Source organism: Ambystoma mexicanum, chromosome 1q, assembly GCF_040938575.1.
Source record: "Ambystoma mexicanum isolate Mex_15411 chromosome 1q, UKY_AmexF1_1, whole genome shotgun sequence".
In the NCBI taxonomy this organism is placed as follows: domain Eukaryota; kingdom Metazoa; phylum Chordata; class Amphibia; order Caudata; family Ambystomatidae; genus Ambystoma; species Ambystoma mexicanum.
The window spans coordinates 1,223,738,624-1,223,766,370 of NC_090922.1; the positions used below are offsets into that span (position 1 = coordinate 1,223,738,624).

At 44.3% G+C, this 27,747-nt stretch overlaps 1 protein-coding gene across 4 annotated transcripts in view; it reads right to left on the reverse strand.

Moving 5' to 3' along the window:
* The window catches only part of RAVER2 (ribonucleoprotein, PTB binding 2), a 1,138,299-nt gene that overhangs the window by 60,775 nt on the left and 1,049,777 nt on the right, over window positions 1-27,747 (reverse strand). The gene's annotated exons all lie outside the window — the stretch shown is intronic.

Sequence of the window (27,747 nt, forward strand, 5' to 3'; positions counted from 1 at the left end):
CTGGAATGACTCCCCGTGTGGAGAACACCGGCACATATCCAGAATATGGTGCAAAGAAACATAGTACCTACTGAACAGTACAGTTAGCAGTATCTTATGCCCTTCTTCAACAATGATTTTCTATGCTTTTTAAACACATCTGTCGGAAACCATATTAGAAAATGGTATTGTGGGATTCAAGGAAAAAAGCGACGTGCACATTTACACTAAGCACTACAATTACAGATGCAGTGTGGGACACAACAACATGCCTAAACCGACCTTACAATCATCTATACATGAGATGCAATGATACACAAATTCAGTTAACATGTCTGCACAGTTAACAGTGTTCTTCATTTACTGTAGGACCACTCCAGCCGTGAGAAAAGGATAGTCCACCCCTTTGACCACCTGCTTCGCAGAGCAATGTATTTAAGAGTAAAACTTTCCAATATGTATCTGAAACAGAGCACTGTGATGAGATAATGTATTAAGCAGAAACAAGTGCTGACACGACTTGATGCGACCTTGCATCATCATTACAGGACAGACTGATGTGTTCAATGACGTTTCGTAGAACAAAATAAGGACTACACAAGCAAATTGTTTTATTAAAGATACAATTTGTCTTATAAGGTAACACATTTGAGACCCCCACAATCTTTTCATTAGCACAGCTATTGATGTTTTAATTCACTAGTCACAAATCATTGGCAGCAACGCTAAAATGTTTCAATTTGCATAGCATGCCAATTTGTGGACAGCTCTGTCAACTGAAGCCAACCCCTAAGTAAGTTACTCAAGGGTAGACAAATTGACATTTTACAGACATCACACAACACTTGTGGGGTTGTGGGCAGGGATAAAGAGAGTTGAGCTAGTGAGAAGCTACAAGACAGGAATGGCTGAGATCACACTGCGGTAATCAAGATGGCTTTGAGTGAGTTTGGAGAGCCGCAGTCTCTGCCCCCCCTTACTGTTAGGCAAGATTTTCATAGCAATGATAAATCTACCTGACCGGTGTCAACCCCAGAACCTTTTGCTTTACTGGTGGATTATGTTTCTAAGGTTTGGGAACCTTTTTCCCCACTCACAGATCCTATTACTCTTTTTATGGGTGTCATATTTAAGACTCTCCATAGTGTCTTTAAATATATCCTCGGACAACCTTTGGCATAACTGCCTATTGTTGTTGGGTTGCCCTTTAAGCTCCCTGTTTAACTTTCTCTGGTTAACCTTGTGAGAACTTCAGATCCCAAGGATAGAAAGGATAGGTTATCCTCTCTAAACTTTATTTAGGTGAGATAGGCACACAACACCTTATGTGGAGTGCTGGGGAGATACAATGTATCCCCTTTCTAATTTTAACTAACATTTCTGTTATAGGGACAAGCTTACCTTTAATGGCTAGTGGCAGTGAACCTTTTTACCAATTCAGTGCAACTTTACTGGGGGCTGTTTTTCACAGCCCTGGTAAAGGCACCCATGGGTGCTAATTTTTACTAAAATGGCCCCTGTATTCATTGGCCATTTTAGTGTTCCTTGTCCATTTCTGTTCCTTGGGTGGGAAATTTGTGGCAATTTTATCTTCGGCGGGAGACCCCGGTCAAGCCCGCCCAGGCTCCTGAGTGTCTGTAAAGGCAGAAAGCGAGGGAGGAGTCCACGACTTTGCAGCCCTTGTCTTCCAGCCTGAAAGCAAGAATCCAGTTCAAACTGGGAGGCTGGCTGTCCTGGAAGGACTGCTAACCCCCAGGTTTGAATGTTGCTAGTCTGTTTGATTGGCTGGGTCCCTGCATAAAAGTCAGATCCTGGAAGCTGAAGAAGTAATCGACCACTGCACCTGAATCCATAGAGGAAGATGAAGAAATCACGACTGAGCCTGGATGTGTAACTGCAGCCTGATGTTCCTGTTAGAGAAATTTATCATTTGTATTCTTCATCCCCTCTCCTGAGAACTCCCAGCACTTTTTGCTGGACTTCTGAAAATTTTTCATTCAATCCTGAATGAGTGCAGGCTTTCTTCCACTCATTCATTCTTGTGGGTTCTGTCTTTTGGAACTCTATTCTGTGTAGTCTACCTGTACTATGTAGTCTGTCTGCTCCATAGCTCTTAAAGGCATCTGTGTTTTTACTACTGCAGCACACAGCTTCTTATGGGCAGTGTTGCTGGGGACCCTTAAGGTCCTCCTTTAAGATTCTTTTTCTGTATCCTCAAATAACTACAGTTCTTAAGGATAGTAGGTCTCCCAAAATGCAATAGTATGAGAGACTGGCACACACCACTTTCAGTTGAGTGCCAAAGGCATATCTAGTATCCCCCTTCACTCTACTCCTGTGACTTTTTAGTCACATAGACAATCTCCTAGTTATGGCTGGTGACCGTAGACGCGTTCTACCAACTATTGTGTAATTTGTATACCGCAGGCTATGTCCACAGCCTCGGTAGTGCACAATAGGGGCACCCAAGTATCAACTTGGGGCCTCCCTTCTTTTTTCGCCATTAATAGCGTGGTTCTTCTGTTAGCCCTTCTTCAACTATTCTGTGAGGGGGAGGTCAGTGTGTGTGTCTTGCCTTTGGTGGGATCCCTTGGGTATCCCCGCCTAGGGTCCAGATTGTCTGAGCAGGCAGAAAGTGGGGAGGAGTCTTCCACCCCCCTGTCCTTTGTCTGCCAGAGTTCCTGAATAGGACCAGCTCCAACAGGGGGTCTGGCTGTCCTGATTGAACAACCAAACAGCCTTTTCTGCAAAAAGCTGAGAGAGATTGCAGAGGAGTGTGTGCTGGAACTGTATAAAGGGTGATGCTTCTGGAGTGAAAAGCAAGTTGACCACTGGAAGCTGAAGTAACCGAAGAAGATGACCAGAGATGCCTGCAGATCCTTTGCAACACCGTGAAGTGACCACTGCTATCCTGACCCCATTTCTAAGCGACAGAGGAGCTCTGAAGGGGACAGCTCCTTCTCTTTGGCTGGTGGGAACAACCAGTCCCAAGACAAACTTTGACCAGCCATCTCCCGAGGTCCTAGGAGTTTCCAGAACTGCAGAACCACAATAACAGGAGACCTGCTGCCCATTTCGAATGCATCATCGTGGAAAGGCAGAACCCGTCCAAATCTTTTTTGAACCCGTAAGGACCCTCCAGTGATCCGATCCAACTTGCCCAGACCCCCTCACCAGAGTGCGAGACTGCAGGAAGCGAAGATGATTGACCAGATGATCCATGTCCTTTATTGGTGCTGCAGAAAAGGTGCCAAAACCACAGAGTGAACCAAGAAGTTGCTGAAAGCCGTGCCAGAGGTCCTCCCTCGAGACTGCTGCTGAGAGATCCTGTCCATTGTCCTACCTTCAATCATCAGACCAAGGAATCCGGAGGTCGGGTCCAGAGCTGCAACATTGCAGAGCATCCAGCACAAACATTTTCCTCAAACCCGAGGTAGTGTGGGGATAAAAGGTATTCTATGTCAAGACAGGAGGTGAGCATTATGCTGTACTTTCTTTAATACTGCAACTCACAGCTTTTCAATTTGATCATGTAAACTCAACATTTTTGTTTTATTCCTAAAATCCAAAGAAAAGTTTAAAGAGTTCCCAAAAAAACTTAAACTGAAAACTACTAATCCCCAAGTGCCTCCTGTGCTTGGTAGTCCTGAGGCTCCTTCTCTCCACCTATCAGAGTCCAGGGCCCAGTATAACTAGCTTTTAATGTTATCCTCTTTAACAACCATTTGGCAATAAGTGCCTGTTGTTGCTGGGTTGCCCTCGGGCCTCCCCTTTTAACTTTCTCTTGCTAACCTTGAGAGAACTACAGTTTCCAAGGGTAAAAAGGATTGTTGGATCCCTTTTACATTTTATTTGGTGAAACCAGCACACCCCACCTTATGTGGAATGCTGGGTAGATACAATGTATCCCCTTTCATACTAAAACTCTAACAATTATGTTACAGGGACAAGCATACCTTCAATGGCTGGTGGCAGTGATGGCTTTTACTAATTTGGTGCACCTTTACCACAGGCTGTGTTCACAGCTGCAGTAAAGGCACCCAAGGGTGCTCATTTCACCAAAATGGCCCGGTCTTGTTTTTTTCGCCATTTCAGTGTTTCTTGGCCTTCCTGAAATCCCGGGTGGGAAAATCCTTTGTGTGATTTGTATCTTCGGTGGGAGTCCCCTGGAATCCCCGCCCAGGCTCCGGTCTGTCTGTGAAGGTAGGAAGCGAGGGAGGAGTCCAAAACTCCAAAGCCCTTTGTCTTTCTCCTTCCCTGAATGGGGACAAATCCCAGACAACCAGAACCCCCCCCTTGCTGTAAAATGCAGGGAGAGATTGCAGATAATGTGCTGTAGTTCCTGTTAAATACTCTGAACCTGAAAGCTGAAGACAAGTCAACCACTAGAATCAAAACCAAAGAGGATGATGAAGGAAAAGCGGATGAGACGATTTCCAGCGACCGGTGTGTCTGCTGTGTAACCTTAGCCTGCTGTAGAACTTCCTTCCAATCGACCTGGGGACTTTGAAAACGACGACCCTGACCCAGAGCCTGGTGAGACCCACTAGACCCAAGACGACCTGCATTTTGAGTCACCCCACACCGTGCTGCGACCTTGCGGACTTTAATACCCCAAGACCCTGGGACCTCGAGCCATTGTGCGGTGCACAGTCTTCCAAATTCCGAATCTCCTGGTGTATCTCCAGAGACACAAATCAAGTCTGAAAAGCCCCCTCACCAGAGTGCTGGACTTTTGTTATGACGAGAATCCAACTGGCGATATTCTGTCTTGTTCTGCGCTCCTGTAAAAGGCGCCAAATCCACAGAACCGCATCGAGCTGCGAGAAAACCTTGCCTAGAGCCTTCTTTGTTGATCCCTGCTGCAAGGTCCCGTTTCCAGTCACCACGAGGAATCCACTGACCCGGTTTTTGGCTGCAGACCCTGAAGTCCTCCTGCGGCAAAATCTTCTTCAATGCGGAGGTACTGTGTTGACTTGGTTATGTACTTACCTGAATTCTCTTGTGATGCCTTGTGATTCCTGTGTAGTTGTGTGGTGTTTTCTGTGATTGGGAGACCTCTCGTCCAGTTCACCCAGACCTACTGCTGGAATCCCGCTACGTTATCTTCTGTGAAGCCCCTAGACCCTCAACTAACTCTAAAATAAAATACTCACTTGTTTGCCCAGTGTTCCTGAGGAACTCGGACCTTTGCTACTCAAGAACCTATCCTGACACTGCCTGTTGGACACTAGACCCTGGTGCCCCCGCTATGCCACTGAGAACAATCATGCTCCAAGAATAAGGGAAAGACTTTTAAGGGATTGGGCCTTTTGTCTAGAAAAGAGAATATGTGTTTAAAAGTTACTTACTTGTAAAAGAGTTGGTTGGTAACTAACTCCGAGAGTGAACAGTTACAAAAAGTTCTTACTTATCTTGGAAGTGTGTTGCACTATTCTCAAAAGTATGTAACATCTTTCTTTCCTTACAAACCGTTTTGCCATTCTAACCAAGTAGATGTAAAGGTATATTACTCACCTGTAATCTGGTGGTGCCTCTTCCCAAAAGTAATGTTGGTTTCACTTTATTATTCCTGGTAGAATAATGGTATGAGTGTTCCCCATCTGGGTCTTGCTTCCTCTGACTTGCCGTTAGCCTGTCCAGCATAAGTCTGCATTAGGTTTTACCTACCTAGAATAACTGTGAGTCATTCCTAAAGTGTAACACTGGGTTTTGCTTTCCCTGTGCTGTTTTATACCGACACAAAAAGAGTGATATGTGCTAAATGTCCACGTTCTTTCTAGATGTGGCGCGTAAAGATCTCTGAATTTCTATCTGGATCCGGCACTGGCTAATATTCACAATCCTGTCTATATATGACGCATGCCAATATTCACAATTATATCCAAATATGGCACCGGCCCACCTTCGACATCCTGTCTAGATGCAAAGCAATCTAGCATTCACAAATCTATCTAAATGTGGCAATGGCTAATAGTCGCTTTTCTATCTAGATATGGCGCTGGCCGACATTCACAATCCTGTCTAGATGTGATGCAGACTAACGCTCACAATTCCATCTAAGTGTGGTACTTGCTAACATTTGCAATTCTATCTAAGTGTGGCACTTGCTAACCTTAATTCTATCTAGCACTGACCATAGGAACTACGGTTGAATGGAAAATCAACTATTGGAACACATTTTTAAGAACTGCCTGGCCGAATTGGGCATCACCCTGGGAACTCAGGTCAAGACAGTAATGTCTGCAAAAAGCCAATGGGTAGGCCCACTTAGCAGACTTGGCTATGGACTTCAAGGGCCATATTTTTGAAAGGCAACTGCAGCCGCTTTGCCAAGAACCAGCTGTGCATGAACGGCCTTTTGGGGATGAAGGCCCTACATTTTGTAGGCCTCGGGAAATGCATGAAGCTATCCAAGAGATGGACGTTTGAGGCTGCTTCCCCTTTGGGTCAAACGTAACAAAGAATTGTGGAGAACTTTGAAGTACGCTTGTTCTGGCGAGGTAGAATTTAAGAGCACCTCTGACGTCTAGATTGTGTAAAACCCTCTCAGCATCGGAGACCGGGTTCGGGAAGAAGACCAGTAAAGATATTGACTGGTTTAAATGGAATTCAGAAACTACTTTGGAAAGGAAAGAAGTGGGAGTGTGAAGCACAAACCTATCCTTGTGTAAGGTTATGAGGTGTTCGACAGATTTTGAAGCTCGCTTATTTGTCATGCAGATGTCACTGTAATAAAAAAGGCAACCTTCCAAGAAAGGTACTTGAGCTCGTAGTGGCCATGGGTTCAAAAGGCTTATGACAAAGCATTGAGGACCACATTCAGATCCCATTGGGATGGGGTGCCCGAACCAGCGGGAAAAGAAGACTTGCAAAGTGTCTTGTGATGAGTGGGTTTGTCTGTGAAAAAAAAGCAACTGTCTGGACAGATGAGCCGCGATGGCGGATAAATATGTCCTGCATGTTAAGACATGGATGCCACAGCCTGCAAGGTCAGATACAAAAGACAAGAGACAGTTAATAGAAGCCTGTCTGGGATCAAGCTCTTTGGCTAGACACCAATGACAAAAACTGAGCCACTTGCTCCTGTATTGGGCTCACGTAGAGAGCGTTCGTTAGGCTTGAATTATACGTATGTTGTCCTCGGAGAAGTTGAACTGCACTAATGATCGAAACTCTGGCATCAGGCCGCCAAGCTAACAATTGTGGGGAGGGGGTGCCACAACTGGTGATTGCTCTGGTGGAGGAGGTCAGGAATCTGTGGCAACCTGATCGGGGGAGGACACCGACAGGTGCTGCAGTTCCGAAAACCAGAACCTGGCTGGCCACCAAGGCTCTATGAAGGAGAGTGCAGTTCGATGCACTCCTGAGTTTCCAGAGTGACCGATGAATCGGTGGCAAAGGAGGGAAAGTGTAAGCTTTCATGTTGTCCCATAGGATCTCGAGGGTGTCCCCCAAGGAAGACACTCTGAGCCCGTCCCTGGAAGCATAAAAAGGAAGTTTCTGGTTTGATGATGTTGCAAAGAGGTCCACCGCAGGAGAACCCCATTGTAGGAAAATCTTGGTGAGAACATCAGGGTTAATCTCCCACTCGTAACTCGCTGCAGAGTTGAGGCTGAGGGAGTCTGCAGCCACATTGGCGTGACGAGGAATGTGCACAGCTTGAAGCCATACATTGTGTGGGAGAGCCCAATTCCAAATTTGGATAGCAAGGTCAACCAGGAGGGGAGACTTGGTGCCCCTCTGTTAATGTAGAACACTGCTACGGAATGGTCCGTGTGAATTCAAACCACACCGTTGGTGATAAGAGGGTTGAAAAGCCTTGAGCGCCAGAAAAACTGCCAGGCACTCCAGGTAATTGACATGGAACCGCCTGTCCAGAGGCGTCAACAAATCGTACACTTCGAGGTGATGCAGTGTCGGTCCCCACCACAGAAGGGAGGAGTCTGTAGAAACTGTTGCTTGTGTTTCACTGATCTCAAAAGCACTCGCCTAGTATAACTGTGTGTTATCACAAAAGTAGTTCATTTTTTTACTGTACCTAGAATGAGTGTTCCACTATTCACAAAACATATACTGTTCAGTTGACTGATTATGTGATTTGTTACCGAGCGCCACTGTACAACTGGTAAGGTCTACTACCCTTGAATTACTGAAAGTAATCATTGGTTTTTACTCCCCAAGAATAGCTGTGACCTATACTAAATGTGTATGAAAATGTTTGACTTCCCTAGAACTACAGTTAGGTGTTCCAAATAAGGTTTATGCTTTGGTCCGTGTACCTTCAAGCATAGTGATGTGTTTCTATAATTGTGATTACATATAATGTGATGGTAATTATTTCCCCCAAGATTTATCTGGGCCTGCTTTTATTTAAATAAACCATTTATTTTCACAATACAAAGTGTTTCAACGTTTCTTAGGACCATTTGTATTACAATTTCATATGTAATGATTCTACAGCCCTCTCTCCCTCCTAAGATAAGACTAGCTGCTCTGTCTAGGCAACCCTGAACTCAGGTGGTACGCGTTGTATTAAGAGTGGAGTCCTGTACTGCCTCAGTTGAATGGTTTTACTAAGTCCTGGACTTAAGAAAAACTGTCCTAACACCCTCTCCGAACTGCCTTAAGCTAGGGTTATGCATTTTAACTTACAAACCTTGCTGTGCGAAGAAACCCTCTCTAGAACCTTGAACCAAGCTAATGTTACACTAACTTTACTATATGTGTTTGCAGAGTAAATTTATTACCATATAAACTGTTAGAAACCACAGGTGCGTGTAATAACCGATAATACGATAACATTATCTTTTCCCTTTCTAATGTTGCTACAAATGTAACCGTGAACACACATGAAAGTGTCCTTTGAAATGTATTCTCAAGTATTCTGAAGTGTACTAGTGTAAACGTCTAACGTATTTAAAGTGATTCCGGTGTAGTGTCTTAGGTTTAAACCTACTACACGCTCTGCAGTTCGCTTCGGGGTGGTCCCTCGGCAAGCAGAGATTGCACGTGGCGTGCCTGTTGACCCAAGGGTATTTGCGATTGCACTTGGGGCAGAATTGAAAAGGGGTACCCTCCATACGCACCTTGAGGCAGCGGGCAGTTAAGTGTAGGAAATGTATAAGGTGTACCTATATACCAAGAGTGTAGAGTATGTACCACCCCCCACTCTCCCTACTTGCAGGGCCGAGGCCAGAGGCCTTCCAAGGCCCGGGCCGAGGCCAGCGGCCTTCCGAGGCCCAAATCCGTCGTGCAGCAGCCGACGGTCGATTTCTTCTCCAGCCGGCGTCGAGTGTCGAAGTTCGACGTTGGGGTGGGGAAGGATGTGAATAGATTAATCTTTTAAATTTTTAGCAAAAGTATGGCTAAGGCCAGGGGACTCCGCAAAATACTTCCGACCAGTATGGCGGAAAAAAACAATCTGAGGATCCTAGACGTGTGAGGGATCTTGGGTACAGTGGGCGTCACACTAGGGATAGTATTACTGGCACGCCCTGTGTCGACGCCCATTTTCGAGTTTCGAAAAACAAACTGTAATACTCCGCAGCTTCCACTAGATGTCGGCCTATGCACAGCATGTGATCTAAGCAGATTCCACAAGCCTCAGAAATAATGTTATATGGATTATACGTTTAACCGTTTCTTTGGTGTGCATGTCTAAGGTTCAGTGTACTTACCTACAGCTCACATCTTCCTCTTTGGATATGCCTGACTGCTCTCCCACTCTACCAAGGTCCCGAGTTAGTACACACTGATACTAAGAGTTGGCTATCTACAAACCACTGGGATAGCTTACTGAAGTCTTACTACCAGTAGGACTTTAGGAAGTTAGCCTTCCTTCCAAGCGACCTAGCTACTCCGAAAACGACAACCCCAACCCATAGCCTGGTGAGATCCAGTAGATGAAGAATAACCTGCATTTTGAGCTATCCCGCATCGTGCTGTGACCTTGCGGGCAGCAATACCCTGGGATCTCGAGTGTTAGGCAAGAATTGATATAGTAACCCTGTGGGAGACTACACAACTCTTGTCCTCTTGGTATTCGGTAACGCACCTATTCGTATAGGCCTGTAATACACAAGTTGGTAGTGTGAGAGAGCAACCAGGCTTATCTCAAGATGGGTACATGTGATCTGTAGAACTGTAGCAATGAAATCCACCAATACAAGTAGTCCAGTAACACTTATACTCAATGTTTTTGCTATTAATAATTATTTATTTAACAATAGTTTTTAAATAAGCATTCTTTAAAAAGGGCAATATATGTAGCAATCAAATACACTTTAAAATACTTTCTAAGAATCAACACAAAGCAAGTAGATAATCTTTCTAGTGCTTGATACACACTTCCTACACCCTGAGGTAACTTCACCAACTAGGACAGTAATGGCATTTATATATCACTTGTGCACTTTGTAAATTCTGAGGTTTGAAGAAAGGAAAGGTTAAGGGAAGGAAAAAGGTTAAACCGGTTCACAGAGCATGTGAGCACTTTTAAATCTTCCGTCAGGGAGAATTCTCATAAATGTACCAATTCCCTTCTAGAGACCTCCAGCTCTTTTTGAAGGACTTTTAATTTCTATCCTGGAGAGAGTGAGACCTTTTTCCCACTCTCTCATGTATTTTTCATTAATCTGAAGGCGCGCGTTGCGAAGGGCTGGAAAGGGCTGTTTTGGCTGTATCCCCTGCAGTTCTGCACTATGATCCCGATTTTTCAAAAAGAATTTCATTTGATAACAAAAAGGATTGCTCCTCCCACCTTCCCATTATTCCTATATATCAGAAGGTGTGCGCGCACACAGTGAAGGGCTGTTTTGGTTGCATCCCCTGCTGCTCTGTACTACAATCACGATTTTACAGAAAGGATTTCATTTGGTATGCTTCATTTTATGCGAACCGAACAGGACTTTCAAGGAATCTTATACCTATGAGATCAAAAACGCTTCTGTATTTAACATTTTATGTACATTTTTCTATTTTAGATATCAAAAAGGATTTCTCCTCCCACCTTTCCAGAATTCCTATATATCAAACGGGCTAAAAAGGGCTCTTTTGGCTGTTTGGTCTGGGTGGCAGGGCGCTAATCCTTTCTCCTCTGCAGATACGATTTGTTTTGTATTCTTCGCTAGTGTTGAATCTGCAAACATTACGGTAGCTTAGAAAGAGTCACTTGTATTCAATTCGAGTGAAACAACAACTGCATGCTAGCGTTATTCCTTATTTACTTATAATGTACTATAGAAATGTTTGCTTTTGTTTTATTTTACCTCTCCTTTTTATCTGTGTGTATATCATTGAGCGCATGCCGGTTCATTCTCTGCAAACTCTGTATAAACTAAAATCAGATATGCCGTCCAAAACTGCTACTCTACAATTACATATAAAAAAAGGGAGGGTTGAGGCACGCACTCCAATTCCTGGCCAATATACTACCTGAAGAAAGAAAAAATGTATAACTGGGTTAAATCCCAAAAGTGTCCAATTCACTGGGTTAGATCCCAATTGTTGACAAAATGTTCACAGGGTTGGATTCCTTCTGCTGCATTTGTGCTGCTGTTCTCCTCCTAGCGCTTTCGTGTCCCAACACTCTTCAGGGAGGCTGTGTTGCCTGGCTTTTCAGGTGAATCCAATTAAATTGCTTTAGCAGTCTAAGGATTACCACCCCTTTTTTACCCTACAATTAATTGAACGCCTGAAACAGACCCCGCAAAAACGTAGATCAAGTTAAATCAAATGCCCCTCTTACTCGAACACAATCAACGTCCGCTGACATTCGTCGGTTCTACTCGGCCGACGCCACCATAATTCGGCAGCCTTGTGCAGTTTCTAAATTGCCGCTCATACAGGCACCCACCGAAAGTCGTCTTCCACAAACAGTGCCACAATTCTTGACCAGCGAGCAATCGTGGACTACATCCATCCTTGTCATTCAAGATCTCAGTGATACAACAATGGCCATATTGTCACAAAATCCGTCCTCTTAATTGACAGCTGATGTCATCATGAATCTCATCTTGAATACTGATGTTCTGAATCCAGGCTGCTGTGCCACCGTTACTGTGATAATTCTCCCAACAACATTTTCACGGTTGACCTTATTAGCATAAATTCGCTGTCCAACAGAAGCAATCAAAACAAATCTGGTAACGCCACAGAAATTTACAAAAAGGTGGTCCCTAATACCGTCTGCACTGATGACTCGCCTCACTCGTCGTGGCTTCCTCTTTCTTCAATCCGTCATCTGCCTCTATCACAATCACCAGTCATGTTTGAACTAGTTTCCGACAACTCTTCTGCTCCATTTCCTTTTCTCGTCCTTCTCTGAGCAAACCTGTTAGGCAGAGTTTGTATGCAGTACCATTTGGGACCACTATACACAACTAGGACTGCAGGTGTAAGCAAAATCAACCTTTGGTATAAGTCTGTACTACAGTTTTTGGTAGCGGTGCCGAGCAGCCAGGCTTATCTCAAGAGGGAATGTGAGCTGTAAGGATGTTGCACAGAGGTCTACAATCACAGGTGTTCAAATAAACTCTTACACTCAGGTTTCTTGGTTAAACACTTATTAATTTATTCAACAGTCAGTTATAAAACATTCACTAGAAGGAGACAGTTAAATATCATACACAAATATACTTCAGTATTCTACACTTTAAGTTTCTGAGGCATTCAGACTACTTTGAAGGAGGAGCAAAATTGCATTCAGAATACTTTGAAGTAGGAGCAAAAAGGAATAGGTTATTCAGAACATGAAAGGTTACAAGTTATTCTTAGAGTTCACCTGAAGAGTCGATTCAATTCAATAGGTTAGGCCAAAGTCAATGGGCTAATGTCTTGGATAGGGTAAAGCAGTTCTGGTAGTGAAACGGAAAAGTCTCGGCACAAGTTCTTAGAAGTAGTTTGTAGCAATAAGAATTATATGTTGGGTCACAAGCTGATTGGGCCTGTGATTTGGGAAGGTTTCAAGCACTTTGACCGCGAGAGATAAGTACTCAGTCTGATTTTACAATACCTTTACTAATGAAAAAAAAGATGCAGCTGGTGACCTCTGTTCCTGGCAGTTCCTGCAGATCTCACTGTTTCTGGGCCTCAGTCGTGGGGACAAGAGGGAGGACGTTGGGGGACTCCTGCACTCCACTGGGACTGGTGAAATAGCTGGCAACTGCCAAATCTTCAATTCCGGTAGCTGTAGTCAAGCACACAAACTGGTTTCCGTCTCACTGGTTATTCGGTTTCCTGCAGCACTCTGAGGAAAAAACAACCAGCTCAGAGTATGGTATCCAGGTGGCTTAGTGTGGAGTTGATCGGTCCCACCAACTCAAAGGAAGAAGTCGTCCTTGCAGGGCTTCCCTGTCGAGATGAACTTAGCGATTTGGACCTGCAGCAGGGATTCACCAGGCAAACCAATGGTCCAGGGGTTGGAGCAGCCATCCTCTTCAAGCTCATCTTCGGTTCTTTCATTCCAGGGGTCGACTCTGTCTTCCAAGCCAAGAGACTCGCCTTTTATTCAGTTATCTCCCATTCATTCCAGCCTAGCTGTCACTCACTCAGCAGGGTGGCTGTCCTTCCCGGACAGTCAGCCAGCCAATCATACCATAGTGCATTTGGGTCTCTTAGGAGACTAAGCACAGGGAGTTTCGGGCACCTTCCTCACTTCATGCCCACCCCAGACACTCCGGCGCCAGAGGCGGTCTTCAGTCCTGAAGCCCGCAAAAAGGCGAATAAACAAAGGAACCAAACCTGGTTTGGCGCGCCAAGCAAAACTATAGAAGGAACTTTACAGAAGAAATTGCGAAAAAAGAAGACCGGGACCCGTTTAAACAAAGGGGGCTCAGACGCCATCTTGAAAAACATGGCTCCCGCGATTTAACGCTACCGATGTTTGCGGTCGGGAAAAATCATGGTAGTTTGTTGTAAAACCATTGCCACCAGCCATTTCGAGAGGAATGGGTAGCATTTGACTGCTACATGAGTATCTAGACATGGGGGATACTAAGTAAGCCCTCCAGCACTCTATTGTAAAATAGAGTGTGCTGGGACTAGGAATTTAAAAGGACTGGTAAAGTCAATTTCACTTTACTTTCTCTGGGAAATAGTAGTTTATCCCAAAGAAGGTATTTAAACTTTGGATAAGCCTGGAAAGGTTTCCCTGTGCCACTGCACTGAGGGTGCTATGTGGCACACATGAAAAGATGATGCCTATGGAGTTGTCTAAAACTCCATAAACAAAGAAATAAACACAGAAAATGAACAGAATTAAAACGTTTGAAGTCCCAAAGTTTTAAAAAAGAGCCAGAGGGCTCTAAGGTGGGAGGAATTGGCACATTTTGAGAATTCTCCCCAACAACCTCTAGCACTTAAAAACTCAAATAACTTATCACCATCTCTTTTCTGTGCAGACACCCTGTTATAATCTACTTTAACGGCTATGAACCTTGCCTTAACATCCCTTTCTAAGCTTTATGAAGCTATGGATTAAAAAATAAACGCACAATCGATTCTCTTGCAAAACATAGCTCAAGGAAAACCTAAGCATGTCTTCAGCACTACAGACTTTGAAGAGTTAGTCCAAACTCAAAAAACGAAGGCCAAGGAACGTTCTCTAGCCACCTTGCACAATGATTCTGTAGTGTGGCTACCGAACGAGCCATCTAAACTTGAGCCCACCAAATCCTTCTTGGCTCATGCCAACTCAGCTGTGACTCAAGTACTGATCCCTGACAAAGTGGTGGCACAATCAACTCCTGTAAATAGTTTTCTATCAGAGCCTGGCGCGTCTACAATTGCCATTAAAACTTCTGTTCAATCAACTATCATTTGGGAAGGAGTCTGTCAAAAAGAAATTAAAAAGGACAACTTTACTATTTTTTTCCAAATTTGTTTATAAGCCCCGGCAAAATCTTGCTCTTTCAGTTCAAAAAAAGAAATAGAAAAACATCAAGTCGGCTCCCTTTCATAACCAAGCGGTTTCCAAACAGTTCATAAAAAAACTGTTGAAGCCAAACATTTTTCTTACCAATGCCAGTTTAGCGATTACAAAAAAATACACCAATTTGCTCAGGCTTAACGAATCCAATAAGATCACGCTGACTGACAACCATCAAACCAGACAAGAACCTTTGGATGACCTTCTAGATGAAATTAAACATCAAGAATCAGAATGTGTAGACTTCCCAAAAAAAAATAACTTGTGCTAAAACCCATACTGGGCACATTAAGTTTACCGACAACAACCCTATTGATGACAAATTTCGTACTCTAGAGCAGCGAAGAATCGAAATTGAAAAGTCTGTTCATCAATACCTCCAAAGTCGAGTTCCAGCTAACTAAAAAGCCAATTCTGATCAAACTCAAAAACCACCTTTAACAGCCCACTCAGTGTTGGAATCTAGAATAATTAAGCAATCAAAAAATCCTGGCCCAGCGATCAGGGTATCTACCAACAATCCAAAGAATAGCAAACCTAAATCTAAACCTTTAGAGTGTGAAAAGGGGAGTGACTGGTTGGGGTGCGCTCAACTTTCTTAAGCTGTAAATAGTCCAATGCTGCAGGAACTGCACAGGAGGTTACCCTAGGTTCCCTCCAGCAGTTATGAACACGAGAATATAGAATGTGCAGTTATACTGCGCAAAGGACTCAGTATTCTAATGTTCAAATCCTTGGCATTAGTTGAAATGCTGTAAAATCTCTGAAACAGCCATCCAATGGTGTGAACGGTGATTTATTGTGGTCACAGCCGACACGTGTTTCGACCATTCGGTTGTCCTGAAGGCATTAACTGATAGGGAATGATCCCTTGTAGAATAAATTCAGACACTTATTAGCTCGTTCCTGGTTCTTGGTAAGAACCTAAAAGACAATCAGTGAATGTGCTGCAATGTAGTGGAGGCAAAGTTCCTAACTTCAATGTTGCGCTTGAGTATAGTGAGTCAATCTGAGGTTCCAATACCTGGAAAGGATGTAATGGGGATAGATCCCACTTGTGGCGTTAGAGATGTCCCGTTAGTCTGTTGCCCATCCTCTCTTCTTCAACTCATATCTCAGTTACACTCCGGTACATCAATCCAAGTTAGGCTCACACTCGACGGAAAGTTATCATACCCCATAAATATGCATAGAGGTCTGAAATAGGGATGCGTGTTAGCATCTACACTCTTGAACTTCTTCATTACTAATATGTATAACATCTTCACCTCTATAACATCTGACCCCCCACGTTTAGGTACAGCATCTGTACCATGGTTCTTTTAGGCAGATGACCTAATTTTAATATGTAAAACTCCAAGAGGCTTACAATTTTTTTTTGTCTGCGCTTGGTTATTATGCAAATCAAAATCTTCTGCAAATCAATGTAGCCAAAACAAAGGTCTTATATTGTAAGAAAAGGAACAAAAATAAGACAAATCCACCAAAATGGCTGCTAAATGGTAAGAGTTTGGAAGTTGTAGATGAATATAAATACTTGGGTATCAACATCAACAACGAGCCATCAGATTCACCCTAGTTACTAGAAATGCAAACTAAAATCAAAACGTCCACCTCACAGGCCAGAATAATGAAGGCCAGATATGGGACATTTTCATATCGATCCATTTTTACTTTTTACACACACAAAAGCTGCTCCTAATATTCTATATGGAGCTGGATCCAAACCTTATATAGACTAGAATTGAAGGAATTTATTGGAAAGGTGTCTTAGCTCTACCCAAAAGCCTGCCTATTTGCGTAGTATGATATGAAGTTGGTTTTCCATCCATGGTACAATTGGTAAGCCCTTTCGCTGTACAGGAAATGTCTTATGGCAGCTAACCCAAAGACGATCTTGGGCAAATTGTCGACATACATGGTGAACTCTGATGACAATTTCACCAGCAACTGGAGGTCTCAAGTAACTTGTCACTGACTGCAGCTGACATTTCTAAAGGCTTACTGTTAGGGAGAATTCTCAGAAATGTGCTAATGCCCTTTCATCACATAGACTGCAAGCTCTTTTTGCTGGACTTTAAGACTTAATTTTTCACCTGGAGAGAGCGACACCCTTTTCCCACTTTCTCATGTATTTTTCTGTGATTTGGACTCTGCGTTTCTTTTGACTTTGGAGTCTGACAAACTCCATAGGCATCAACTTTACATTGTGACGCACAGCACACCTTTAGTGCAGTGGCACAGGGAAGTCTCTTAGATGTACCAAAGGTTTAAATAACTTCTCTTTGTGAAACTACTGTTTCCAAGAGCAGTGAAGTGAAATGGACTTTACTTACATTTTCTAACTGTCTAGACCCAGCCCACACTATCTTACCATATGGTGCTGGAGGGGTTACTTAGTATCCCCTTTGTCTAGTTTATCATGTAACATTTTTATGTTACCCTTTCTACAATTAATGGCTGGTGGCAGTGGTTTACTTTTTCCTGCCATTGTGTGTTTTTACCGCGGGCTGCAATTGCAGCTGCAGTAAAGCACATGGGTGCCCTTTTTGTCAAAATGGCCACGGTCGTCTTTTTTCGCCATTTCTTGTTGGGAAGGTCCTTCTTGAGATTTACTCTGCGCGTCAAACCAGGTTTGGTCCCTTTGTTCGTTTTGTCTTTGGCGGGATTCACTGGTGAAGTCCGCCTCAGGCCCCAGCGTGTCTAGCAGGGCAGGAAGCGAGGGATTCACCCAAAACTCCCTGCGCTTAGTCTCCTTGGTTATAGGAATGCACCCAAGGGTGATTGGCTGGAGGGCTGTCTTCAGAGGACAGCCACCCTGCAGTGTGATTGACAGTCTGCGAAATGAATGGGAGAAACCTGCATAAAAGGCGAGGTCTTTTGCTTGGAAGGCAAAGTCGACCACTGAACAAAGTAATCCGAAGAAGAACTTGGAAGAGAAGCCTACTGCCGTTGGTTTGCCCGGTGAAGCCCTGTTGCAGTGCTGAAGCTCTGAATTCGCCTCGACTAGAGAAGCCCTGCAAAGGACGACTTCTCCCCTTCGGTTCGTGGGACCAATCGACCCCAAGACAAACTCATCTAGAAATCCTCTCAGAGCTGGCTGTACTTCCATTGCTGCTGCAAGAACCGATTTCCAGGGAGAGGAACACCATAATCGAGTGCGTCGTCTAAGTCGGACCCGAGCTCCAGGACGATTCTCTGGACTCACATGAAGCAGGAATGACCAAGCCTAAGCCACCTCAAACGAGTGCTGGACCCCAGATGCAATGAAAGTCCATAAGGTATCTGATAACCACGGTGGGGCTATTTGCGAGAAGCTGAAACCGCAAAGTGCTGCTGATCTGAAGTTTGCCCATTGCTGCCACTGACCTTCAATTCGTAGTGCAGGTGTCCCCAGACATCCCCCCCTCTTGTCCCAACGAATGATGCCCAGGAACAACAGGATCTGCAGATCTACAACTGGAACAGAATCCAGCTGGAACCAATTTCGTCAGACCTAAGGTACTTTAAAACTAAGGGGCACTTACCTCTTGTTGTGTAGCCTTGCTAGCTCTCAGTTGAGACTTTTGCAGAGTTGCTTGCAGCTTTGCCCCCCACAAACCCCTCAATGAGTGTCCCTACAATGATTTCATTTTCTACAAAGACTTCTAAAACATTGCACAAGACTGTGTACTTAGCTGCAAGAAGTGCTTCAGATCACCTAGACATTTGCTCAATTAACATTGGCTGTCCTGGCTCCCTGAAAAACTCTTCTATCCTCTGACTGTGTGCTTTAATTATCCCTCAACTAAAGTCACACTTTCTATAACTTGTGTACCTGGGAAAGGGTTAATTTACTTTGCATTGGGGAGTGGTGGGTCGAGGGGGGAAGGGATTCAAAAGTACCTACCTGCTTAAGAATATTTGTTAACTATTGTTTTATTCCCTCATATTTGCCTTTTGACACCCAACTCAGTAGTGCTCTAAATGTACCAGTGATTTATCAATGTCCACAGTGTCCTAGCTTTTAGGTCACCTCAGGGTGTAGGAAGTGTGTGTGCCATTCCAAATGTGTATCTACTGATTTATTGAAACTGAGAGTGTGTATTTTTTAAGTATATTTATGTGCTACATATATTTCTCCCTTCTAAAGGCTTATTCAAACTGACTGTTAAATAAATAATTGTTTACTCAAGAAACCTTGAGTGTAAGAGTTTCTTTGGATACTTGTCCCTGTGAATCTCTGTTATAACCCTACAGCTCACATTGACCCCTCTTGAGATAAGCCTGGATGCTCCGTCACTCTGCCAACTTGGGTAGTGCATGCTTATACTAAAGGTTGTGTTAACTATTGCCAAGAGGACACGGCTGGTGCGGTCTCCCACAAGGAACTGCATACAAACCTTGCCTAACATTTTCCAATGAAGTCTAGATAAAAACCTTTCCCAGCAATATTAGTTTAAAACCAATGTATCACCTATGAGGGACAGTAAGTGGCAAAGTCAAATAGAAGAGTCTTCGGGGAGCCAGGACAGCCAAAGTGTATTGGAGCACAGTCTATGGAGCTGAGGCACTTCTTAGATGGAAAAAGTCTTGCACAAAGTTAGAGAGTTTGTTGAAGAAAAATCACTGTACGGTCACAAGCTGTTACACTTGTGAAAGTTAGCGCTGAGATCAACTCTAAAAAAACAGCTATTGCATATTTCAACTGAGAAGAGCAAGCTACAGATACTGAGGTAAGTATGGCAAGACAGAACAGTACCTTTGGTTAGAAGAAGAGTGGTCCAGCTGGCTTCTGTCTGGTTGCAGCGAGGCAGATCCTGTGTTCTTGGGCCTCAGTCGTGGGGACAAGAGGGAGGCCATCTGGGGACTCCTGCAGCAGCAATTCGGAGGTCAGTGGTAGCTATGGGGTCTTTTCGGATTAGTGGCAACTTCGTGGTTTCAGTGCTCGGTAAACAGCACCACTGCAGATCTTTGATTCTGGTTGGGCTTCCTTCACTCACTGAGTCCTGCACTCTGTGAGGGGACTCTAGCTCTGGTCGTCCTGCTTCTGGAGGGTCCGGGGGAGACTCCTGGAGCTTCTGGCCAGATCACAGACGTTGCACTACAGATTTCTCGACCCCTGGCACTCGGTTCCTACAGCAGCAAAGAAGCACAGACAGTCGGGGAAGTCTTCCAGTAAAGTTTGTCTCAGGGTTAGTTGGTCCCACTAACCCAAGGGAAGGAGTCGTTCCTTCCGGAGCTTCTCTTGTCGATCAGAAAAAGGAGTTTCAGCTCAGTAGCAGGGCTTCACCAGGCAATTCAACTGTCCAGGAGAATGCAGCAAGCTTCGTTCACGGTTTCTTCTTTGGGTTGTTCTTCCCAGTGGTCGAATGTGCCTCTCGTCCCACAACCCTCGTCTTTTACGAAAGGTTCTCCCATTCATACACAGCCTAACTGTCACTCATACAGCAGGGTGGCTGCCCTGGAAGGACAACCAGCCAATCAGGACTGGGTGCATTCAGGTTTCCCTAGAGACTAAGGAAATGGGGAGGTTCGGGCACCTCCCTCACTTCCTGCCCTTGCAGACACACTGGAGCCAGAGGCGGGTTTCAATACTGAAGCCCGCCAAAGGCAAAAGGAACAAAGGGCTGAAACATGTCTTGGGGTGCACAGTAAAACCCAAGAAAGACCTCACAAACAGAAAATGGCAAAAAAAAGAATACTGGTGCTAGTTTGACACAATGGTCACCCATAGGTGCTATACCGCAGCTGAGGATTCAGCGTCCGGTAGAAAAGCACAATGGTAGGAAAATAAAACCACTGCCACCAGCCATTTAAAGTGGTGAAGGTAACATAAAAACATTGTACATGAGTAAGTAGGAAGAGGGGCTACTAAGTAACACCCCCCCCCCCCACACAAGATGGGGTGTGCTGGACCTACAGAGAGAAAATGTAAGTAAAGGCAATTTCACTTTACTATTCTTGGAAACAGTAGTTCACACAAGAAAAGGTGTTTAAACCGTATTGGACATCTCAAGGATTTCTCTGCGACACTGCACTGAAAGTGCTGTGTGTCACCATACAAAAAGTGGATGCCTATGGAGTTTGTCAGACTCCCAAAACAAAGGAAACATATAATCCAAATCAGGTCTAAACACATGAGAGAGTGAGAAAAAGGGCTCACTCCCTCCAGGGTAAAAATTAAAAAGTCCTAAACTCACAGAAGTCATTTAGAGGTCGCCAGAGGTAGCAATTGCGACCTCCGAGGTCTCCCTTGCTACCTCAAAAAAAAATATATTTTTTTTTTGTAATGTAAGCTCCTGTGCTTTCTTGTTCAGGCCCCTTACTTAAAAAGAAGAAAAATAAGAACAGGAGTGCCACAAGTCTAACACTTTCAGTGGTGAACCTAAATAAGAAAGAATAGGAATACCAAATAAAGTGTCTTTCCGGAATTCTATACAATAATTGCTAGACTCATTAAAGGTTTATTTCAGGCACACTTCAGGGGGTGAGTCACTGATTTAGTTGGTTCTTAAACGCCTCAACTCAGCCTTTCATCCTTCTGAGGTCTATAAATGAGTACCCACACAGGTTGGGTGATATTGGGTGTATATTTTTTCAATATAAAGTGCTTAAGCGTAAGTGCTATATAATAACACATCATTATCATTTAGTCATGGACGTCTGCTTGCATTCACAGTAATTTGGTACTATGGGCCTATACACACTGATCCTAACGATATATTTGGTGATCCATTTTTGTATGAAATGTACATCACATTATAGTGATATCGTAACCATATTTTTCGTAGTGTACAATGCTCTGTGATGCCACCTCCTGTTTTGTCAACGGGTGAAAGGTTGTTTTCCATCGCTTGCCGTAATATCACTTCGGGGTGCGGTCAAATGACATTTCCTGTGATGTCATCAGTGGTGACGGGTCGTGTGATGTTACTTCCGCTACCCCAGGCATTTTGGTGAAATGACATCCCTGCCCAAAGTTTTCTAAGGTTGAAGGGAATTAGCACAGAAATGGGAATTCCTCCTAACTTCGTGCAGTCCGTGGTCTTCCGAATTCCGAATCAAGCTGAAACTTTGGTGTTATCCTACTGGACATCCAGAGATGTGAATCAAATCCGAAAAAGTCACCTCACCTGAGTGCTGGACCTTGCAAGTGACGAGAATCTGACCTGTGTCCGGCCTTCAATTTCATGATAAAGGAATTCAACGACCGAGTTTCTGGCTGCAGATCCCAAAGTCTTCCCCGCTGCAACCTCTTCTTCAGTGCTGCGTAAACCATGCAAATAACCTCTTGCCTAGAGCCTTACCTGTGATCCTTGCTGCAAAATCCCTTCCAGTGTCCTGTCTTCAATTTCATGATAAAGGAATTCAACGACCAGGTTTGCGGCTGCAGATCCTCAAGTCTTCTTGCTGCAACCGCTTTGTTAGGCAAAGCTTGTATGCAGTACCCTTTGGGACCACTACACACAACTAGGACTGCAGGTGTAAGCAAAACAAACCTTTGGTATAAGTCTGTAGTACACAGTTTTGGTAGCGGGGCTGAGCAGCCAAGCTTATCTCAAGAGGGGAATGTGAGCAGTAATGATGTAACACAGAGGTTCACAATCACAAGCGTTCAAGCAAACTATTACACTAAAGGTTTCTTTGATAAATACTTATTAATTTATTTATCTGTCAGTTACAAAACATTTCATAAGAATGATGCATATAATCACACACAAATATACTTCAATACTGTTTCAGAATACTTTCAAGAGGAGTAAAAGGCAAAGATGATTAGAACATGAAAGGTTACAATTATTCTTAGGCAGTGCAAATACTTTGTGTTCACCAGAAGAGTCAATTCAATTCAACAGGCTAGGCCAAAGTCCATGGGCTAAAGTCTTGGATAGGATAAAGCGGTTCTGGTAAGTAAACGGTAAAGTCTCTGCAAAGGTTCTCAGAAGTAGTTTGTAAAAGGAAGAATCATATGTTGGGTCACAAGCCGATTAGGCCTGCGAGTTGCAAAAGTTTCAAGCACTTTCACCGCGAGAGGTAAGTACTCTCAGTCTTATTTCCACAGTACCTTTCAATGAAGAAAAAGATGCAGCTGGTGACTTCTGTTCCTGGCAGTTCCTGAAGATCTTGCTGTTCCTGTGCCTCAGTCATGGGGACAAGAGGGAGGACTTTGGGGGGGCACTCCTGCACTACACTGCGACTGGTCAAAACGCTGGCACTTGGCAAATCTTCCATTCCGGTGGTTATGAGTAAAGCACACAAACTGGTGTCCCTCTCCCTGGTTATAAGGTTTCCTGCAGCAGTCTGAGGAAAATGCAACCAGCTCCAAGATTGGTATCCAGGTGGCTTACTGTCTAGTCGATTGGTCTCATCAACTCAAAGGAAGAAGTCGTCCTTGTAGGGGCTTCTCTGTCCAGGTGAACTTGGCAATTCGGGCCTGCAGCAGGGCTTCATCAGGCGAACCAACGGTCCAAGAGTTGCAACAGCTGTCCTCTTCAAGCATGTCTTTGGTTCTTTCGTTCCAGTGGTCGACTCTGCCTTCCAATCCAAGCGACTCGCCTTTTATTCAGTTCTCTCCCATTCATTCCAGCTAGCTGTCACTGACCCAGCAGGGTGGCTGTTTTTGCCGGACAGTCAGCCAGCCAATCACCACAGAGTGCATTTGGGTCTCCTGGGAGACTCAGCACAGTGAGTTTCGGGCACCTTCCTCACTTCATGCCCACCCCACACATTCTGGTGCCAGAGGCGGTCTTCACTCCTGAAGCCCGCCAAAGGAACAAAGGGATCAAACCTAGTTTGGCGCGCAGGACCGTTCCAAAATGAAATGGCAAAAAAAGAAGAACGGGACCTGTTTAAACAAAGGAGGCTCAGACGCCATCTTGAAAAACATGGCTCCCGCGATTGAACGCTACCGGCGCTCGCGGTTGGGAAAAATCATGGTAGTTTGTTGTAAAACCACTGCCACCAGCCATTCTGAGAGGAAAGGTTAGCATTTGACTGCTACATGAGTATCTAGACACGGGATACCAAGTAACCCCTCCAGCACTCTATTGTAAGATAGGGTGTGCTGGGTCTAGGAATTTAAATAGACTAGTAAAGTCAATTTAACTTTACATACTCTGGGAAACAGTAGTTTATGCCAGAGAAGGTATTTAAACCTTTGGAAAGTCTAAAAGATATCCCTGTGTCACTGCACTGAGGGTGCTGTGCATCACACATGAACAGATGATGCCTATGGAGCTATCTAAAACTCCATAACCAAAAGAAATAAACACAGACAACAAACAGATTTACAAAGTGCAAAGCCCTAAAGTTTTGTAAAAGAGCTGGGGGTCTCTAAGCTCGAGAGGAATTAGCACAATTATGAGAATTCTTCCTAACAGTGTGATATTCACCTCACCAAACACTGTTTGCTGCACTATTGGATTCCTTCTGACTCTTATGAGCGAGTGGGTATCTTTTTCCTCACTCAACCATTCTTGTTTTGTACTCTGGGCACATCTTTTTGGGTTTAGTTTGATGGAGTCTACTTTCCTCCATCTTTGTCTATGGCATCTGCAATGTACTATTGTAGTACGCAGCACATTATATGTGCAGTGTTACTGAAAGCTCCTTGAGCTTCTTCTCTAGTTTTATTTTAATTTATTGCGAGAACTACTGTTCCCAACGATAAGAGGGTACTTTTAATCCTACCTACACTTTTCTTGGGAGACCAGCACCCCCCACCTTACGTGGAGTGCCCAGGCGACACTTTGTGTCTCTTTTTCACTTCTCCTGTAACCTTTTAGTTACGGTAACAAATTCATCTCAGTGGCTGGTGACAGTGGATACTTTATCTATCAAGTTTGAGAAACTTACAACACAGGTTTCACTTGTGGGACACAGTGATCCAAAATGGTTGCAGTCTTCTTTTTTCGCCAACCCATGATTTGTTCTTTCTTGGTCCATCTTCTGGCGTGCTGGATGGGGAAGGTCCTTGTTTGTCTTGTGTCTTTGCCGGGATCCCATTGTGAAACCCCCTGAAGGTGCCATTGTGTCTGGGAGGACAGGAAACTGAGAGGACTCCGAAACTCCACAGGTCTTTGTTCTCCAGTGTGCCTGCTTGGATCCAGTTCCAACTGGGAGGCTGGCTGTCCCAAAAGGACAACCCCTAACCCAGGTTTAAATGACAGCATGCATGTTGCATGGCTGGGTTCCTGTATAAAAGACGAGGGTCTCGATGCTGAAGCCAGAGTCGACAACTGGAAGTCCATTCCGAAGAGGAAAAGAAGAGCGACGGCTGCAGCCACCTCCAGAGACCGTCCGAGCCGACTCAGTGACCGCGTCTGCACAACTCTGATCTGGGCGACTTCCTCCCTTAGATTGGCGAGACCAACCAGTCTGAAGGCGACCTGCATTCTGAGCCATCCCACAATGAGCTGTGACATTCATGGGTGCAAACCGTCAATACACTGGGACCTATGGCCTGTGTGCAGTGCATTGCCTTCCAAAGATCAAATTCTCCTGAAACTTTGGTGGACTCCTTACGGGCCCCCGGAGGCAAGAGTCTGCTCCTTGAATTCCCAACATCAGAAGGTTGGGCAGAGAGAGCAAGTTGCATTGACCGGGCAGTAACCGTTCTTCACTAGTGCTTTGAAAAGGGTGCCAAAACTACAGAACTGTGAAGAATCCTTTGCTGAGAGCATCACCACTCGACTGCTGCATCGTGGAAGCATCATGCTGCATCATCTCCTTCAAGGTTAAAGTACCGTGAGACTCTTGGTAGTACTTGCCTAGAGTTGCTTTGTTGCTCCTGTGTTGCTTGAGTACTGATTTGTACGTTTGGGAGTTTGCCCATGCACGTTTTCACAGGCCTAACACCTGTGCGCTTACAGGGAGTATTCTCTGAAAGTATACTTACTTGCCTATTCTTCTTCTGGAACGCGTGACTTTCTAAATTTGGGCCAGACTCTCATACCTAGATAGGGATGGACGTCTAAAGCCTAAGGCCTCTGTGAATTTAATGCAAGTCTTATGTGCTCTGTGTTGGTTTTGATTCATTCAATCTTGCTGGCTACCATTGATTCAAAGTACTAATTGCTAAATGTTTTGCTTACTGTTAGGCAAGATTGTGGGCAGTGTCCTTTGGGAGACTACAGCAACATTGTCCTCCTGGCAATAGGGAACCCAACCTTTGGTAGACGTCTGTACTACACAGGTTGGTAGTGTGGCTGAGCAGTCAGGCTCATCTCAAGAGGGGTCAATGTGAGCAGTAATGTGACACATTTACAAAGTAGCAGTTATTCAAATAAACACTTCTACTCAAGGTTTCTTGATTAAACAATTATTAATTTAACAGTCAGTTATATAAGCCTTCTTCAGAAGGGAGAAAAACATGTAACACTATAGTACACTTCAAAACACACGGTTTCTCTAAAACAGATGATACCCATTGGGGATGGCCACAGACACGTCCTACACCCTCAGGTGACTTAAATAGCTGGGACACTGGACATTGATTTATCACTGGTACATTTAGAGCAATACTGGGTTTGGGTGCAAAACGATTAGATATGGGAATAAAACAAAGGTTAACAAATAATTCATAAACTGGTAAGTACTTCTTAAACTCTCCAATGCAAAGTAAATTAATCCTTTCCTGGAGGAAAGGCAAAAGCACAAAGTAAGAGGTAAGAAGACTCTCTCTGTGAGCCAGGGCAGTCAACGTTAGTTGAGCTGAAGGTCTTCTTGCAGATGAGTAAAAGTCTTACAAAGTTTTCTAAAAACATTGTGCAATAGTAAGATTCATTTGAAGGGCCACAAACTACGAGGCTTGTGAGGGGCAAAGCTGTAAGGAACTCTGCAATGGCAGCCAAGACAGGTCTCAACTGAGAACAAGTAAGGCTACACAACAAGATATAAGTTCTCTTAGGTTTATAGTACCTTTGTTTAGAAGAAATGGTTCCAGCTGGTTTCTGTTCCTGTGAAGCTCTGCAGATCCTGTTGTTCCTGGGCCTCAGCCGTGGGGACAAGAGGGAGGACATCTGGGGACTCCTGCACTACAATGGCAAGGTTGACAGCAGCAATGGTCAAACTTCAATTCAGAGGCACTTTGCGGTTTCAGCTCCTCGCATCTATAGCAAATAGCACCACCACGGTCTCTCGGATACCACTCTGGACTATCCTCGCATCTGGGGTCCAGCACTCTGTTGAGGTGGCTCAGGCTTGGTCCGTCCTGCTTCAGGGAAGTCTGGAGAATCTTCCTGGAGTTTAAAAGCGATGCACTTGATCTTGTGTTCCTCTCCCTGGCACTCCGGTTCCTGCAGCAGCAATGGAAGTACAGCCAGCTCAGGGGAGACTTCCCTGTGTCACTACACTGAAGGTCCTTTGTGTCACCATGTAAAGATGATGCCTAAGGAGTTTATCAGACTCCAAAGTAAAAAGAAACAGAGCCCAAACCACAGAAAAATACATGAGAGTAGGAAAAGGTCTCACTCTCTCCAGGTTAGAAATTAAAAGTCCTAAAGTCCAGCAAAAAGAGCTGCGGTCTCAAAGGTAGAAGGGAATTAGCACATTTCTGAGAATTCTCCCCACACTCGTCCGCCCCAGACTAAGGTACAGGAGGATTTAATCCACACCTTACTCCAGTCGGTCATAATTTCTGGAGAGACCATCAGCATTTTGGTGATTACACCCTGACCTGTTCTATGGTGTTCTATGGTGAAATCAACCCACTGAAGGCTGATTGATCATCTTAACAATTAGAATTCTCCCCCTTCATCTGCATTGACCATCTCAAGGGTTGGTGGTCAGTCTGAATTACAAAAGTAGATCCATACAAGTATGGTCTAAACTTCTTCAAAGACCACACAATTGCACAA